We start from the raw sequence: 5,472 nt of genomic DNA, 5'->3' as shown, positions 1-5,472 counted from the left end.
CCTGTGAGCTGGTAGAAAGTTTACCTGCTGTAGCAAGACTACGGGCCCTATTCCAGAAAACTAGACGAGCAATTAGTCGCGTCTCGTCTCAGTTTCAGTCACTCTCGAGTCGAGCAAAATATCCTATTCGCGTTGACGACGGAATGGTGTTGACATCTGGATACGACATTAGTTTGTATGAGGCCAACTATTTTCTATTAGATTAGTCGGCCCTAAGGCAGTTTTAAATTGCTAAAATTTGTATGAAATTTTTTTCTTGGCGTTATTTTCCTACTAGAAGTAGGTTGTTCTGGCCCTAATTTAAAATATTTTCTATGAATTTTCAGATATTCTCACCAAAATATATCATTATAACATAAAATTATTTTTAGACACAATTTTTTTTTTTTTTTTTTTATCCAAAATATATATTTTATTAAGGCTCATATGGCGTCAGCCTAACGGGGCCGGGAGTTCAATATTTTGACAATGTTTGCTTAGACTATGTTAGTAATATGTAACCGATTACTCGCGGTTGACTCGAGGTTAGTATTACAAGTGTTCTCATAATTGGTATGTCGCAGTCTTCGATGCTCTGTACGTGTGCCCGACACGGGATACTTCCTATTGGGATGCAGCTGACCATTAATCAGCAACGCCCCCCTAGTCTGTACCCCATATCTAGCGTGGTGCGTCTTTCTCGACTCAAGGAATCCAGGATAGAATAGCGGCGCAATCATCAGCTCGTGTAGAGTTGTCATGAGCGGTACAACCTTTGGCTCTTGTTGAATCATCAGTGGACTGCACAACCTTTGGCCCGTGTATCTGTAAAGAGTGTGTGTATGTATTGCCGCGACTAAGTAAAAGTTTATAGATCGGATAGGAGGGATATGAAACGGGGACACAACGAAGGAAACATCATTAAACGTTGACATCGGCGTTTCTGAGGAATAGGTATAGATGAAGCAGAAGATCAGGATCCCGGCTACCTAAGATATCCCGGACGGGGATATCCGATTGTCTGCCTTGTGCTCTCAGTGCTCTAGAGAGCTGAGAGCGAGCAGCATGGAACCGGATACACGACCAGACAACATGCTCGATGTCGTGGTAGCCATCGCCACAATCACAAAGATTGTTTGCTGCGAGCCCAATGCGATAGAGATGCGCGTTTAGGTTGTAGTGATTGCACATAAGCCGAGATATCACGCGAATGAAATCACGACCTACATTCAATCCCTTGAACCATGCACTCGTCGAGACCTTAGGGATAATCGTGTGTAACCAACGACCGAACTCATCACCACTCCACATGCGCTGCCAACTTACGAGCGTATACTGACGAGGAGTGTGGAAAAATTCATTATATACAATTTGTCTTTCAAAAAGTGTGCCTTCTACAGCGCCCACCTTAGCTAGCGAGTCCGCTTTCTCATTCCCCGGAATCGAGCAATGAGAGGGAACCCATACTAAGGTAATCTTGAATAATTTTTCGACCAAAACACTCAATAGTTGTCTTATTCTAGTTAGGAAATAAGATGAGCGTTTATCAACCTTCATTGAGCGGATTGCCTCTATTGAGCTGAGACTGTCTGAAAAAATAAAATAGTGGTCGATGGGCAATGTTTCAATGATCCCTAATGCGTAATATATCGCACCCAGTTCAGCGACATACACGGAACAAGGATCTTTGAGTTTGAAAGAGGCACTGGAATTTTCATTGAAGATGCCGAAGCCAGTGGACTCGTTTATGAATGAACCGTCAGTAAAGAACATTTTATCAGATCCAACTTTCCCATATTCTGCCGAAAATATCGGCGGAATAGAATCGGAGCGTAGGTGATCTGGGATTCCTTGGATTTTTTGTCGCATGGACAGATAAAAAATGACAGAGGAATTGCAGAAGTATGGGAAGCAAACTTGGTTGGAGATGCCTGGTGAAGGGTGCACATCGTGGGTAAGGTACTCATGGTATATAGACATAAAACTTGACTGAGGAGTCAGTTGGAGTAGATTTTCGAAGTTATCAATCACCAATGGATTCATGATCTTGCAACGGATGAGAAATCTGTAGGATAATTCTGTGAACCGAAGAGTAAGCGGGGGTACTCCTGCCAAAACTTCGAGACTCATCGTATGTGTCGAATGCAAACACCCCATGGCTATACGCAAGCAACGATATTGTATTCTCTCCAGCTTGAGAATATGAATCCTGGCAGCTGATCGGAAGCAAAAACTGCCATATTCTAACACTGATAATATCGTTGTTTTGTACAACTGAATGAGGTCTCCTGGATGGGCACCCCACCATGTTCCGGTAATTGTTTGGAGAAAATTGATTCTTTGCTGGCATTTCTGTTTCAAATACGCAATGTGTCTCCCCCAGGTACACTTAGAATCAAAATATACACCCAGGTATTTGAAAAACATAGAGTGTTGGATCGTTTTGCCGGATAGGTGAAGCTGGAATTGGGCGGGTTCGTGCTTCCTAGAAAAAACGACCATTTCAGTTTTCTCCGTAGAGAATTCGATACCCAGCTTGAGGGCCCACGTGAACAGATTGTTCAGGGTATCTTGCAACGACTTTTGCAGAACGACGGGATTAGTACCCGTGATGGAAATAACTCCATCGTCTGCAAGTTGTCTCAGCGTGCAGTCTCTAGTTAGACAATCATCCATATCATTGACGTAAAAACTGTACAAGAGGGGGCTTAGGCAGGAGCCTTGTGGTAGGCCCATAAAACTGTAACGAGAAGATTTCGAGCTGCCATGAGAGAAAATCATGTGCTTTTCTGACAGTAAATTGTACAGGAAATTGTTAAGAATTGGTGAAAGTCCACGATTATGAAGCTTCTCTGAGAGAATTTCCATGGAAACTGAATCAAATGCCCCTTTGATATCGAGAAAAACGGAAGCCATTTGTTCTTTGCGAGCAAATGCGATTTGGATTTCAGAAGATAGCAGCGCGAGACAATCATTTGTCCCTCTACCTCGGCGGAAGCCAAACTGCGTATTTGACAGCAAATTGTTTGTTTCGACCCACTTGTCCAAACGAAGTAGAATCATTTTCTCTAACAATTTACGAATACAGGATAACATTGCAATCGGCCTATACGAGTTGTGATCGCAAGCCGGCTTGTTGGCTTTCCGTATGGCTATCACTCTCACTTGTCTCCAGTCATGCGGGACAATATTCAGCTCCAGAAACTTGTTGAACAAGTTCAGCAAACGCTGTTTTGCCAAGTCGGGAAGATTCTTCAACAAGTTGAATTTAATCTTGTCCGACCCCGGAGCTGAATTGTTACATGAGAGAAGGGCAATTGAGAATTCCACCATCGAAAAATTCTCATAATCGCTTTGAAGTGGAATGTCGCGTACGACGTTTTGTGCAGGAACGGTGTCGGGGCAAACCTTCCTTGCAAAGTTAAAAATCCAACGGTCAGAGTATTCCTCACTTTCGTTTGTATGGTTCCAGCCACGCATTTTCCTAGCCGTATTCCAAAGAGTGCTCATAGCGGTCTCCCTTGACAAACCATTGACGAACTTCCGCCAATATCCACGCTTTTTTGCTTTAATCAAACCTTTTAGTTTGGCTTCTAGAGCTTGGTACTTTAGAAACCATTCCACTAATCCAGTTTTCCTGAATTTTTTGAAAGCGGATGATTTTTCAAGGTAGACCTTTGAACACTCCTTGTCCCACCAAAGTGATGGAGGACGACGTCGGAAAGTGGTAGCCGGTACACGTTTCTTTTGAGCTTGAAGTGCGCTTTCGTAAATCAAACTCGATATAAAGTTATACTCTTCGAGTGGAGGAAGTTCATCATTATTGGTAGGTGATCACTACCGTGGGGATCTTGGATTACCTTCCACATGCAATCCAGGGATAACGAAGAAGAGCATAGAGATATGTCTAGCATGCTTGCCCGTGCAGGAGGGTTGGCTATTCTGGTTGCTTCCCCAGTATTCAAAACTGTCAATTTGAAGTTGTCGCACAGATCATAAATCAAAGTGGCACGGTTGTCATCGTAGAGTGATCCCCATGCTGTTCCATGGGAGTTAAAATCACCTAAGATTACCCGCGGCTCCGGCATTGCCTCGATAGTATCAAAGAACTGATGGCGGCCTACCGTAGTTCTGGGAGGGATATATATCGAAGCAATGCAGAGGTCTTTGCCATTGATTTGTGTCTGGCAAGCAACAACTTCAATGCCTGTCATCGATGGGAGAGTGACTCTATAGAAGGAGTGACATTTGTTAATCCCCAATAGTACGCCACCAAACGAGTCATTTCGATCGAGGCGAATAATGTTGAAATCGTGGAAATTCAGCTCATCGGCTGAAGAAAGCCATGTTTCACAGAGAGAAAATACATCACAGTTAGAGCTGTGAACTAAAAATTTAAACTGATCTAGTTTAGGAATAATGCTTCTGCAATTCCACTGTATTATAGTGGTCAAATCCTTGACCTCTTGCACTGAATCAGGCATCGAGGGAAATGAACGCTGCCAAAAAACCACATTTTTCTTTCAAAAATGTTCTCACAATCGGAAGCAAACATAAAACTATGCTTTTAAGAGGGTCGTTTATATTTAAAGCATTTAAAATGTTGTCCACCAGGTCAGAAAGCGCAAGCAAGCCAGATTGTGGCTGTTGCCTCGACCGCGAAAAAGGAGCAGACGTGTTGGGTGCTGCTCCGGGAAGTGCTGAGGACCCCTGGTGCGTAGAAGAACCACTTAAACCAGGAGGTACTTGCTTCGGTCTATTCTCAGCACGTTCGATTCGAGTTTTCATTCCAACTTGGGAAGTTTCGGTTTTCTTTCTGGGGAGTGAAGGAAAAGAAGTAATTTTTCTTTTCCTGATGGCACCCTGCGATGTACCGGAACTTCCTGCATTGGGAGCGTCAGCAACAGGCTCGTCGTTCTGCAGAATGGAGTAGGGATTGTCCTGAGTCGTTGGAACGGGACTCTTAAGCATTTCTGCATAAGTCCGCTTGGAACGTTCTTTTAAGGATGATTTTTGATTTGATTTTTTCCCCTCGTTGTATGTACACCGGGCATTGAGTAAGATCATGAGGAATCCCGCCGCAATGAAGACACTTGCGCTCTTTCGGGCAAGGATTCTCATCATGGCTCTCTCCACAATCTGCGCAACGTTTTTTGTTGCAACAATAGGCGGCCGTGTGACCGAGTTGCATACATTTGTTGCATTTCATTACCCGGGGTACAAATAACCGAACAGGTAAACGAAGTGCACCTATTGCAACGTAGTTAGGAAGGGCGGAACCCTCAAATGTCACAATACACAATTTTTGTATGATATTTTTTTACTACTTGCAAGCAAAAGTGATTTTAATTTACCTAGAGTACTAATTTGATTCGGGAGAACAAATTTTCATTCATAATTTTTATGTTAAAAGTGTGTTCATTTCTTCTGCAAACCCATATTGGCATGCCTACTTCCCCATTCCGTAATACGAAGCTCAGTGCCGTCAACGTG

This window comes from Toxorhynchites rutilus, chromosome 3 (genome assembly GCF_029784135.1).
Source record: "Toxorhynchites rutilus septentrionalis strain SRP chromosome 3, ASM2978413v1, whole genome shotgun sequence".
Lineage (NCBI taxonomy): Eukaryota > Metazoa > Arthropoda > Insecta > Diptera > Culicidae > Toxorhynchites > Toxorhynchites rutilus.
This window is presented reverse-complemented; position numbering follows the sequence as displayed.